General features: G+C 36.3%; 1 long non-coding RNA gene across 2 annotated transcripts in view; it reads right to left on the bottom strand.

Annotated features, from left to right (window-relative positions):
* LOC143150396 (uncharacterized) overlaps nt 1–14766 on the bottom strand; it is a 70616-nt gene that overhangs the window by 355 nt on the left and 55495 nt on the right. The gene's annotated exons all lie outside the window — the stretch shown is intronic.

Here is a 14766-nt window from a genome sequence, read left to right as displayed (position 1 = left end):
TTGAAAACTGATACGAGTTGGAGTGTTTATAGATCATAATTTACATTTCTTCGGCAATCTCGTTGAATTTTTAATGCCGTATATATGTATCCTACACATAAATGTAGGATCTAGATTACAAAAATAAGTTACTCGGTATTGTACGCACACTCGCGATTGCAATTGAAGTTATGGCGAGTTCTATTCGACCAGAGGCGATTTCTGAACAAATAGGGTGTGCCATGACTCCGATCTCTTCGCACGCATACTGTAGGTACTTATTCAAGAGTGTTTAAAATGTACAAATTATTCCTATTCTTCGCAAAATACAATAAAAAGTTTTCAGTGCGCCATCATCTTGTTCAGTAATTCAGAATATACATAATTTTGATCGAAAAAGTCTCGAGACCCTTTTCCCTAAATTTCCGCGTTCCTTCAACCCCCGAGGCTCGAATTACAGTTTCGCGAATACCCGATGTTCCGGATATCGAGGGTCCTCGTCCAGCGTATCCACTCGATCGTCCGCGTCGAAAAGTCGCGAGATCAGGCCGAAAGGGATCCTCGAAAAGCAATAACAACGTCGCGATCGCTTTATCGGCGCACAGTTCGTTTGCTCGATAAAACATGCTCGAGTATAACGATCCGCGCAGCGGCGGCTGCAGTCATTAAAATTAATTGACCTCGGGGGACGGCTCCTTGTCGGATAATTTCGCGGTACCGACGGTTGGAATAGTTTCATTGTTAGTAAATTCTCGGTGGGACGGACGAATAAAAAACCATCGCGATATAATTTCTGAAAGCATAATATATTAGCCCGGATGTAAAATCGTTTCCATTTTGGTTTCGAGCGATTGCGCAAAAATCTGTAAAGTTCACGATAAAGTTCAACGGGGTCATAATTGTACCCTGAAAATAACAATGGAAGCGATCTTGAATATTATGACTTTAAAACGTTGACTTATTCAAGAACCAACCGTCTTTGATGCGGAATTCTTCCCAGCCAATGAATTATTTATACACAGATCATTATCTTCCTTTTCCTAAATTGTACAAAAATCTTTCATTATACGTTTCTGCGCGTAACGAGCAATCGGAACGTTCAGGTATTCTCTGTTTCACGTACTGGGATTTCGGTTCCATGGTACGCCGGTTGAACAAATTTCGAACGATCGACCGTGTGCAGTATGGCGGCCGGCCCATCGCCGGTAAGCTCGAATTTGAACGAACCGGGAGAAATCCGCGAATTTATGGAAACGTTTCGACGGCCACGGGACGAAAGGTTAATTAAGCGCCTCCCGCAAAACATATCACGCAATTAAACGTTCCCCCTAACCCCCACCCCCCGTTAATATAACAAGTGCCCTGCAACGTATAATGAAAGCCGAAATTTTCAGGCATTGTTGCCGAGAAGGGACGGAGGGTGGACCAACGTTGCCGCGGGCAACGTCGAATTTTGCTCGCGAGATTTCAATTATGCGAACGGGGCGAACTTTTAATGCCGCGGCAAAGAAAGGTTAATTAAGCGGTCGGCTTGACCGTATCATGATGCAAAACGTTTCCACCGGGGCCACGTGCGCGGGAACAACCGCTGATGCACATGAAATTCTTGACGTGTAATACACTCTAAGCGCATATTAATTACGCATTTCGTTTAGACGCCGTGAGGCGTGATTCGGGCGTCGCGGCCACCACCCCACGGTACGAATGCGTCACGACGCTTTGTGAAATTTAACCGTGTTGCTCTCCTCGAGGCTGTGTACCCCGAAATGAAATTTAAACTTTCATAGGTGCAACGTTTCTTGACATTTGTCTTTCATATTCCGTCATTTTATATTCTCGGCGATACTGTTTCAATGCTTTGCGCGGCACGGGACAAAATTATGTTTATCATTTTTCAAACCAGCGTACTGTTTAGCGTTCCATTTTTATTATCGTGCATTTTTATCAATGTTATTATATTTCGTCTTCAACTTTCTATTTATAGATTTTCTGTTAACGACCAAATTTATTCCAGACACTGAATTCATATAAACTTAAGATATTAATTTTCAGTTACATAATAGGAAATAGTGCATTAGAAGGAAACGAATGGAATTTCTTTGATTTTAAGATACGGTTAATCTATATTTTGTTTTTTATATACTGTACGATTCTTACGATCAATTTACTTTGCTCTTAAATTTTAACAATTTTGATTTTATACTACAGAGATTATATTATTATATTTATTCTGAGAAATAGTTTGTTTCATCTGTTTGTAATATGAACGAGCGTACTAATTAGTGTTTCATTTTTATTTGTGAAACGTTGTGATGCATTTTTGTTAATATTATTACGTTTCGTCTTCAACTTTCTATTTATAGATTTTCTGTTAACGACCAAATTTATTCCAGACACCAAATTCGTACAAAATTAAACTATTAATGTCTAGTACTGAAACATCGAACAAATATCCTGAATGGAAAATAATGAAAAATATTGAAACATATTGTGCAAGCATTATAAGAAATTTCAACAAGCGTATAAATACGAATGGAAATGCTTTCTGAAACGATTAATTTCCATTCAGACGTATTGGTATTAATGAGTACGTCTATATATTGATTCCATAGCTGCGCTCCATACACAAATTTTTTAATAACGGATAACGAACCACTCTAAATGTCGAGTGAGACTGAACGAGAGCACCGTAGCGAGGTGTGCACTAAATGACGCAGGAATTGCGGAACCGCAATTGTGGCCGCGCCTCACGTGTTTACACATAATTGTCGTGAATTTAATTAGCCACGTCCGCTGAGGAGAATTCGAGTTTCCGCGACCGTGGCGAAGTTTCGGGCCTCGGGACTCTTCCGGCGGAAGCCATCGGAATCCGATTAACAGCTCTGCGGCCAATGAAAGAAAGACCAAAGGGCAAGGGAGCGAAACGAGACGCTTTTAAGCGAGTTTGGTCTGGGAATCTAAACAGAGGTGTCTCTCCGTGAATTTTTTCCCTCGCACACTGTTAATAGTAAATGCTTCAAACTTTGCAGAGTTATTGAAACATATTTCGAGGAAACTTCTGCATTTTTTTCACAGAGAAATTATAATTTATCCAAGAATTACGCGAACCGAAGGACATCGTTGAAGAAAGACACGGGTTGCTTTTCAAAATTCTGTTAATTCGAAGAAAAAAGATAATATTCTTATAAAAAGAGAATAAAAAAGTATTGAACGTTTCTCGTAATAGTCCTTTGCAGGGCAATAGTGAAACTTTTTTTTTTATAGAGCTCATTATAGTCTTGGTAAAAAAGATTATTTAGATTAACAAAAGTAAATAAATATTCCAAGTGTACGACAAATACAAGTCCAGAATGGTATTCATTCGTAATTAAAAAAGGAAAACATGGGGGAAGTTTGTCAAACATCCACGGATCTATTTTTAAAATATGAGTGCACCTACAGTTTGCACGTGAAAAGATTGCATCTATACTTATGACGGATTTTATTCATCATAGAAAACAAGGGGAAGTTTGTCAAGAAAACAAGGGGAAGTTTGTCAAACTTCCACGGATCTATTTATGTTAAAAATATGAGTGCACCTACAGTTTGCACGTGAAAAGATTGCATCTATACTTATGACGGATTTTATTCGTCATATATATAAATGATTTTATTCGTTCAGAGATCATCTTTTCAGCGTAGAACAAATATATGATGAATAAAATCCGTCATAAGTATAGATGCAATCTTTTCACGTGCAAACTGTAGGTGCACTCATATTTTTAACATAAATAGATCCGTGGAAGTTTGACAAACTTCCCCTTGTTTTCCTTTTTTGATTATGAATGAATACCATTTTGGACCTGTATTTGTCGTATACGTGGTATATTTATTTACTTATTTTATTCTAAATAATATATATATATAGCCTCCCTTCAGCGATAAAATTACCTCTGAACAAATACAGCCCGTCACACTTCCAGATGCAATCTTTTCACTCGCGTACAGTATCTAAGGACGACCCATGATTTTGGGTCTCGTATTTCTGTCGTCATCGCGACATTTTCAACGCGATCGTTTCAATATTCTTTTCAAGAATTCGAACGATCATTTTGCGAAAGAAAGAAAAAAAAAAAAGATATTTTTCTACCCCACGAAGGTGGTGTAGCTCTGTAAGTTCGTCGGGGGTGTTCCCGGGCGATGAACACGCGATATCTCGGAGTCGACGAAACGGAGTCACGCTACTCGGTGATTCCGGAAACGAACATCGCGGTAATCGGGTTCCGCGTAACACCCTGCAACACGCTCGATCCCGATCGTGTCCGTTTTCTCTCTGATTTCCGACGACTACCTTTCTTCGATTGGCGTAGCCCCTGGATAAAATATTGTCGTGGAATCGAGCGCGTTCGCGCTATGAAAATATGTTCCCGTGCCAAGTGAAATGAAAATATGTTCGAGCGGTACTCCCATATTATTGTGTTATTCTTTCATAACCTCCGCGATAGCCGGGCCACGAAATGCAATAACCGAACAGTAGTTCAATAAGAAAGCGCGCTGGAACGTATTCTTCTTTTCTTATAGTTGTTTCAAGATTTATCCCCCATGCTCGGTTAATGTTTCTTCTTTGAGCGGTATTACCGATCGTAACTCTGGCAGGGATGATTTTGTAATTCTTCTCTTGTCGCAAGGTTCGATTTATCGTCGATTAGCCTTCTCAGCGAGTCAAATTTCATAGGGAAAGTGATTCCCAGGAGAAGTAAAATTAATCAACGTTATCTCAGATTGAATCAATCAGCTCTTTGTCGAGCAAAACAGAGCAGTCGCGTAACCCGTGATTTCTCATTAGCGATGAGACTGAGAAACGCTTTGATTCCATGAGATACGTTTATGTTTGAAAGTGATAGGTATGAAACCTTCGAGGAATGTCTTTGTGCGACTTGTCGATCGATGCATATCAAATGTAGCAAGTTTAACAACAGTTCGAGGTTAAATATAAAGTTTACATTTAAAAATGTTGGATCATTCGAATTGGACAAGAATTTCAAGATCAATTTTGGTATCTACATTGTCTTAAGGAAATAATAATTTAATTTTCTAAGCAATTCGAAGAAGGGTGATGTTTTAAATATAAAGTTTACATTTAAAAATGTTGGATCATTCGAATTGGACAAGAATTTCTAGATCAATTTTGGTATCTACATTGTCTTAAGGAAATAATAATTTAATTTTCTAAGCAATTCGAAGAAGGGTGATGTTTGCGAAATATTGCTCTGGACAAATATTTTATTTAACGAGCAATTTCTGTTGAGAAAGTGGTGGCCCATAGACGATAATTTTGCGAAACACTTGCTGCTATACATCAAAGGAAGAGGAAGTTATTTTAATAACCTTTGAATATATTCATAAGAAATTGCTTCAAATTGTCAATTACTTGTTTCGTTATTTTAATAAAATAACGATTAATCTGTACCTACGTTTAAAACAAATACAATGATAGTTACAATAACTTGGGAATAAAAATAAATTTACACCTCGAAAATTAATTAGTACGGTATATTTCCGAAATGTATTACATTCCACCCCGAACATCGTAGTAATTATTCAGAAAGGTAATTTCGATCTTGAGCTTATTAAATACAAAGTAAGTTGCAATGTGTTCCCTTCATTAATTAAAGTTATCTCTAATGAAATCAAATAATCTTGTCTTGTTGCTAGAAATGCGAAACAGAACAGTCTCGGGACTTGTAATTTCTCATTGTCGCAGTGGCTGAGTTACTGCAATATTTCCTCCTTACCACAATATCCTTAATACTCTCGAATGTCTGATTTGACACAGTCCAGTTCTACTGCATCGCGCCCGAGCTACTCGTCTAGTATAAAGTAGGGTTCGAAATACTTGAAGTTTCCTGTACTCGAATATTCGAATAACTAAATATTCGTAGTATTTGAATAATTCGTACGTGGCATAATAGTTGAGTAATAATATTCAAATACTGGAATATTCGAATAATGATACTGAAATAATAATATTCGAAAAACAATACTTGAGTAATAATATTCGAATAATGATATTCGAACGATAATAGTTGGGTAATAATATTCGAACAATGATATTTGAATACTGAAATATTCGAGTACTAATATTCAAATATCCTAATATTCGAGTATAGATATTCAAATATTTAAATATAAGAGTCCTGATATTCAAATAATGATAATTCGAGTATTCGAATAACTAAATATTCGTAGTATTTGAATAATTCGTACGTGGCATTATAGTTGAGTAATAATATTCAAATACTGGAATATTTGAGTAATGATACTGAAATAATAATATTCGAAAAACAATATTTGAGTAATAATATTCAAATAATGATATTCGAATAATAATAGTTGAGTAACAATATTCGAACAATGATATTTGTATACTGAAATGTTCCAGTACTAATATTCAAATATTCGAATATTGATATTCAAATATTCAAATATACGAGTATTGCTATTCAAATAATGATATTCGAATATTCAAATATTTGCGTAATGATATTTAAATATTCAAATATTCGAGTAATGATACTCAAATATTTAAATATTGGAGCAATTATACCAAGTATTAGTGTTGGATATTCAAATATTCGAGTATAAATATTCGAATACTCGAGTAATGATATTTAGATATTCAAATAATCGAGTAATGATATTTGAATATTCAAATATTTGCGTAATGATATTTAAATATTCAAATATTCGAGTAATGATACTCAAATATTTAAATATTGGAGCAATTATACCAAGTATTAGTGTTGGATATTCAAATATTCGAGTATAAATATTCGAATACTCGAGTAATGATATTTAGATATTCAAATAATCGAGTAATGATATTTGAATATTCAAATATTCGAGTAATGATACTCAAATATTTAAATATTCGAGCAATTATACCAAGTATTAGTGTTAGATATTCAAATATTCGAGTATTAATATTCGAATACTCGAGTAATGATATTTAGATACTCAAATAATCGAGTAATGATATTTGAATATTCAAATATTCGAGTATTAATATTCGAATACTCGAGTAATGATATTTAAATATTCAAATAATCGAGTAATGACATTTGAATACTCAAATATTCGAGTATTAGTATTCGAATACTCGAGTAATGATGTTCGAGTAACGGTACTCGAATACTTAAATGTTACGAATACCGATATCAACAATATCAATACGAAATATATAGAATACGGGCATCAACAATATCAATACGAAATATATCGAATACCGATATCAACAATATCAATACGATCTATTTAAGTATTCGAGTACCGATATCAACAACATCAATACGATCTCCGATATATAATGATACATTCTCCATCAAGATTAACGGGTTCTTCTTAGCAAACGGAGGCGTCGCCCGTTGTTCAACAATGCTCGCGCCAGTTCGGCCAATTAACGCCCCGCGAGCTCCTAGTAATCACGAGCGACTGGCTAAACGTCATGATACCGAGCTTGCAATCAAGTTAAGACGGATCCTCAGCTCGCCCGGGTGGCACGCTCTGGCGCGTAATCGTCGTGCGATAACATTTCTCGCGCAGAATGCCTAACGCGCCACGTTATCGAAATTGACACTTTGATCGACGCCGTTGTTTCTCCACGTAATTTATGTTCGCGGATGAACACGTGATCTATGGGGATATTCCTAGTCTCGTCGGTTGACAACTTCTATGATATATGTCGAGCCGTCCGTGGAGCTTTATTATTATGTAAAATCGATTATTCGACCGGGGCCGCCTGCCGTTATAAATAATGGACAGTGTTTATCTCCTTCGCGAGATTACGCCGCGTAATCCTTGTATCTCGATCATCGTTGAACCCGCGGCTCGACGTTTTTCATAATAAATTATTGAACAGAGGTCAGTGGATGGAGGCGCCACCGATGGCGCCGTAAATTCGATAGCGGTGGGAACGAATTTTCTATAGTATGGCTATCGGGAAGAAACGACCTTCGATTCCCGTGCATGACACAAATGTTTGCAATTAAAGTTGCACCGAGGAAATATCACCTCAGGTGTGTACACTTGTGGACAAAAGTTCAAAGAACAAATCCTACATATTTTTGTCCCAAAATTTCCGAATCCATTTAAAACAATGACTTTACGTTTACAAAGTGAGTGAAATATGTTTTCCATTTATTATTTTTAGAAAGATGTTTCTTTATATTGTTATAATTCATAGAAATCTAAACTTTTTTTAATCCAGTCTAATGTTTGTTTGTCGGTGTATTTCCCTCGCCCTTATATCGAGACAACCAAATTCTATCGAGTCGTTTCAGAAGTCCACGTTATTTTGATTCCAATAGATTTTATCGCAGAAAAATATGTACACGCGTGTAGGGAACATTAATCATCCCCCAGAGTGGTCATCTTCTTGTTTTAATTTTTTCCTACCTCTGGAGCAATCTATCCATGCTCCTTGCAACAGTAATTGGTCGGTCAATGTTCAGGAACCCGTTTGGGTGTCGCTATCAGTATGTCAAAGTCGTTAAAGTGTTTTACTTTCAAAAAGTTGTCTCGGCTACAAAGTAAATGCCACCATAAATTCTGTTGACACTCGCAGCAGTCTACGTAGCAAGTTCCCCATCGGACTCGAAAATCATTTAGTAACTTTTGTATATTTTTAAGCAGACAATACTAATGGTCGTGCTCAAGGTGATTAGAAATACACCTTGTGGTGTAAAACTTACAGACAAACGATCGAGTCCTACGGAGGTATCGTTATTCGTATAAATATACACAGAGAAAAGGAAGAGAAAGAAAATTGTGTAACCAATAAAATAAACGAGACAAAGTGCAACAGGGTAAGCATGCAGCTCACGTTTTTCAAACTCGAAACTAAATCTACGAACTAAAAGACACATTAAAGGACCAATTTTAAAAAGCTACTTACAAAATTACTTTCACGAAGTAGAAATTAATGTACTAAGTAGACTTAGCACAAAGCGTTAAGCGGAACGTATAATAAAGTAAACGAGACAAAATGTAAGAACGTAAGATGCAACTCACAACTTGTACAACTTGAAAATTAAATTACTTTTACAAAGTAATTTAACCAACCTGATACAAAGCATTGGACCCTGTTCGTGCTTATTTAAGATGCACTGAAATCTTTCGTATATATGGAGAGTAACTAGCGAAAGAAAATAAAAGACACGATCGTCGATAAATAATAAAAGTGAGTATCGGTCCATTGTGTAAACGACGCTCGCGAAACTCAATTAATACACAGCGCCAACGCCATTTAACGGAGATAACAATTTTGTTTCCCGGGCGAGGCGAATTCGTTGACCAGACGCGACGATTCGGCAATAATTTACAATCGGTGAACGCCGTATCGAGCGACGATAAAAATGGTCTAGAAGGGGGAGGGGTAGCAAAAAAAAAAAAAAGAAAAAAGAAAAATACCTACAACGTGACAACAGACGTTATTCTACAGCCAGATTGCAACCTCGATAATAAACAAAGAGAACGATCGGTTAAAGAGCGTTCGACGATTCGATGTATCGCGATACGTCCGGCCACGGCGACTGAGTTCGCCCCGCTTTATGGAAAAAGTTTCCCGTGTAAGCATCGGGACTTAAGAAAGTTCAGCAGCCGGCAGATGCGCCGCGACGCTTACGTTCAACTTACAAAGATTTAGAGATCGAAGTCGAGCATCCTGTTCGCTTTGCTTGTCCCGGTTCACGGGCAACTACTTCACCGTGGTAGGAGTGTATCGGGCGACCGACTATGCAGCTCAGCTTCGAGGATCGGACGCGTACGGTCAGATGTTATGGCTTCTGGATTCATGAGCCACGATCACTGGGAAATCGTTCTGAACGTTTTGTGGCTTTCGCGGGACACCACGTAGGGTATAAAATTAAGGATTGAGCGCGATAAATGTACCTCGGAATGTGTTCCTTTTCGCGATTCTTGTGACACTCGAGGTTGACCCTTCGGTCGAGTACATAGATGCGCGGGCACTTGGGCAACTAGATTTGGAGATGTGTTTCACGGTTGTTTAAATATCTACAAGTATAGCTTCCTAAAGATGTCCAGATGTCTAAGAATTCCTAAGTTTTTAGGTGCCTAAGTTTACATATGTGGTTCAGTCTTTATGACCCAGTGTCTAGATATGCATGTGACTAATTATCTATCTAGATGCTTGTGTTAGATGCAGTTGGAGGTTTAGGTGCTTAGATATCTAACTATTATGTATTATACATATATATGAATTTGGTCACATGGTGGCTTGGATACTTGAGAATCTAGACACCTAAAAATGTAGGAATTCTTAGACATCTTTAGAAATCTATACCTGAAGATATTTGAACACAGATTCTTAGAGACACTGGCATATGTACACGTAGGTATCTGAATAATTATACACACGCAAACTTAAATAACTATTCAAATGCATATCTAGACACTGGGTCATAAAGACTGAACCATATACATAAATTCAGACATCTGGGCACATAGATATCTAAACACTGGATCACAAAGAAATAAACATACACATAAACTTAAACAACTGGTCATATAGATGTTTGGACATGTGGTCACATGGAGACTTGGACACTTGAGAATCAGGACACCGAACAAAACTATACCTGAAGATATTTGAACACAGATTCTTAGAGACACTTTTAGGAAGCTATACTTGTACATATTTAAACACACAGATACTTAGCCATCTAGGCATACATAAACATAGATATCTGAATAATTAGATACACGTGAACTTAGACACCTAGCCACATAGATATTTAGACACAAGATCACAAAGACCTAAGCACCCAAGTGTCTATAAGCACTTAGATACTTAGCTATTTAAACATACAGACATTTGGACAGCTAAATACTCACATACTCAGTTACGTAAACACTGAGCAATTTTCACCCACGGGTTGATGAATTTCACCAGTGACTTCGACAGAGCAGTACAACTATTACGTGTCCAACACATTTCCATGCCTCCTGTCAACGCGTCACAAAGCGACCCATTCGATTTCAGCATCGACGGACGTCTGACAATATTTTCGAGAGACATTATTGATCCTTACGTCGTTCACGTTGTCAAACAAAATTGTTCGTCTCGATACACTGACGATTCCTTTAACGGTCAGAGCACGTAGTCCACTTTATATTCGTAGTCAGTCGGAATTTGTAATTAACCAGTAATTAGTACAAGCATCGTGAATGATAAATCATAAGTCTATTGCGATGTCCGCGCGAGGTTGTCGGAACCATCAAAGGATGAGTCCCGAGTGAGGGACAGGTTTAATCGTGACACGAAGATAATCCTAAGCTCCGGTTGTCAGTATAGATATCATCGGTATTGTGCATTATCCGAGATGACTAGTAACGTCGATACTGCTAATGACAGTGCGGAAACATCACGTATACCTGCGTTGGACGATCGATAATCCGATAGAGGATACTCAAAACTTTGACCGCAAGTTCTACTTAGCACTGAAAAGTCTCGATAAGAAGACATAGTTTGATTTAGGTGAACATCAATCGGCCCCGTCATTTCGTTCGTGTTAAGTTCTGAATTCATTTATTAACTGAAATTACTACTGACTCTTTCATATACAGTCTTGTGAGATTCTGGCTGGATCTTCGTTTCAAATGATTCACTAACAGTTTCGTGTTTAATAATGTGCTAACACATTTTGTCGTACCATGTGAATTTTGTAGATCGATGCTAGTTAACGCCAGATTTACCAACCACAAAGTGACTGATTCCAACTGCTTTTATAATAAAATTTACTCTAAATTCCATGGCATGTTTTCCGAAGACATTATAATTTTTCTATTCTACGCTTGTGATCAATTTTATAAATTCTTCTTTTTCCTCGTCGATTGGTCTTCCTTTAGATAGATATAAGATAACTTAATATTACGAAATCTGTCGATAGTTCTAGTTGTTAATGGCATATAACGCAGTTGAGTAACACCGATGGAAATTTTCTTACTTAATTATTCTGCTCCACTTGCATCGAACGATAATTTTCTCGAGTATATATATATATATATATATATATATATATATATATACATTTATCGAATATCGTTCGTAATTGCATTAAATCTCGCGAAGGATGTTCTGAAAATCTGATTCTGTTTCGATGCTTTCTACTACTGAAGCTTAAATATCTCAATTCATCCGCAAACACTTTCAATTGGCAGTTAATATATGCCAAATAAAGGAAACACTGAATCCACAATCCGAGAACATTCTTTGAACAATTTTCGCGGAATCGCGGATAAATCTGATCAGTAATTGAATGTGCATCGGCCGCGCGCCGAACTCGATCCCGTATTCCGTCACGGTAAATACGAAATTGCTTTTCTGCTCTTCCGGCTCCATACAAATCGGAGCGGATGACAATTAAACGGGATATCGGAAATTTATACAGGATTCGAATAATTTTCCGTAATTTCTGGACCGACGTCTCGCCCGGCCCAAATGATTTAAAAGCGATCGACCTTCGTTCGGAGATCGCTGATTCGATGAATTCCTCGTCGACAGCCGCGATAAACGATCGGCGAACGAGTCGGTTAAATTACGGCGATTCCATCGAAGAGGTTTTCCGGCAAAGATAGCTTGTTAATTAGGATCCGACTATCGACGAAGGGATACCATCCCCCTTTAACACGTTCGATGCTACGCGTCGCACATACTAGATTGTTCAATAAGTTTTCTCGTTCGCTAAAACTTATTGAACAGCACTATATTGAACAGTATAGTACTATATTGCTCAATAAGTTTTCTCGTTCGATAAAACTTATTGAACAGTACTACATTGAACAGTATAGTACTAGGTTGCTCAATAAGTTTCCTCGTTCGATAAAACTTATTGAACTGTATAGTACTAGGTTGCTCAATAAGTTTTATCGAATGAGAAAATATAGTATTAGGTTGCTCAATAAGTTTCCTCGTTCGATAAAACTTATTGAACAGTACTATACTGACCAGTATAGTACTAGATTGCTCAATAAGTTTTCTCGTTCGATAAAACTTATTGAACTGTATAGTACTAGGTTGCTCAATAAGTTTTCTCGTTCGATAAAACTTATTGAACAGTACTACGTTGAACAGTATAGTATTAGGTTGCTCAAAAAGTTTTCTCATTCGATAAAACTTATTGAACAGTACTACATTGAACAGTATAGTATTAGGTTGCTCAATAACTTTCCTCGTTCGATAAAACTTATTGAACAGTACTACATTGAACAGTATAGTACTACGTTGCTCAATAAGTTTTATCGAATGAGAAAATATAGTATTAGGTTGCTCAATAAGTTTTATCGAACGAGAAAACTTATTGAACAGTACTATTATACATTGAACAGTATAGTACTAGGTTTCTGAATAAGTTTCCTCGTTCGATAAAACTTATTGAACAGTACTATATTGAACAGTATAGTACTACGTTGCTCAATAAGTTTTATCGAATGAGAAAATATAGTATTAGGTTGTTCTATAAGTTTTCTCGTTCGATAAAACTTATTGAACAGTACTACATTGAACAGTATAGTACTACGTTGCTCAATAAGTTTTATCGAATGAGAAAATATAGTATTAGGTTGTTCAATAAGTTTTCTCGTTCGATAAAACTTATTGAACAGTACTACATTGAACAGTATAGTATTAGGTTGCTCAATAACTTTCCTCGTTCGATAAAACTTATTGAACAGTACTACATTGAACAGTATAGTACTACGTTGCTCAATAAGTTTTATCGAATGAGAAAATATAGTATTAGGTTGCTCAATAAGTTTTATCGAACGAGAAAACTTATTGAACAGTACTATTATACATTGAACAGTATAGTACTAGGTTTCTCAATAAGTTTCCTCGTTCGATAAAACTTATTGAACAGTACTATATTGAACAGTATAGTACTACGTTGCTCAATAAGTTTTATCGAATGAGAAAATATAGTATTAGGTTGTTCTATAAGTTTTCTCGTTCGATAAAACTTATTGAACAGTACTACATTGAACAGTATAGTACTACGTTGCTCAATAAGTTTTATCGAATGAGAAAATATAGTATTAGGTTGTTCAATAAGTTTTCTCGTTCGATAAAACTTATTGAACAGTACTACATTGAACAGTATAGTATTAGGTTGCTCAATAACTTTCCTCGTTCGATAAAACTTATTGAACAGTACTACATTGAACAGTATAGTACTACGTTGCTCAATAAGTTTTATCGAATGAGAAAATATAGTATTAGGTTGCTCAATAAGTTTTATCGAACGAGAAAACTTATTGAACAGTACTATTATACATTGAACAGTATAGTACTAGGTTTCTCAATAAGTTTCCTCGTTCGATAAAACTTATTGAACAGTACTATATTGAACAGTATAGTACTACGTTGCTCAATAAGTTTTATCGAATGAGAAAATATAGTATTAGGTTGTTCAATAAGTTTTCTCGTTCGATAAAACTTATTGAACAGTACTACATTGAACAGTATAGTACTACGTTGCTCAATAAGTTTTATCGAATGAGAAAATATAGTATTAGGTTGTTCAATAAGTTTTCTCGTTCGATAAAACTTATTGAACAGTACTACATTGAACAGTATAGTACTAGGTTTCTCAATAAGTTTCCTCGTTCGATCAAACTTATTGAACAGTACTATATTGAACAGTATAGTACTACGTTGCTCAATAAGTTTTATCGAATGAGAAAATATAGTATTAGGTTGCTCAATATGTTTTATCGAACGAGAAAACTTATTGA

Source organism: Ptiloglossa arizonensis, chromosome 8 (genome assembly GCF_051014685.1).
Source record: "Ptiloglossa arizonensis isolate GNS036 chromosome 8, iyPtiAriz1_principal, whole genome shotgun sequence".
In the NCBI taxonomy this organism is placed as follows: domain Eukaryota; kingdom Metazoa; phylum Arthropoda; class Insecta; order Hymenoptera; family Colletidae; genus Ptiloglossa; species Ptiloglossa arizonensis.
This window is presented reverse-complemented; position numbering and strand designations above follow the sequence as displayed.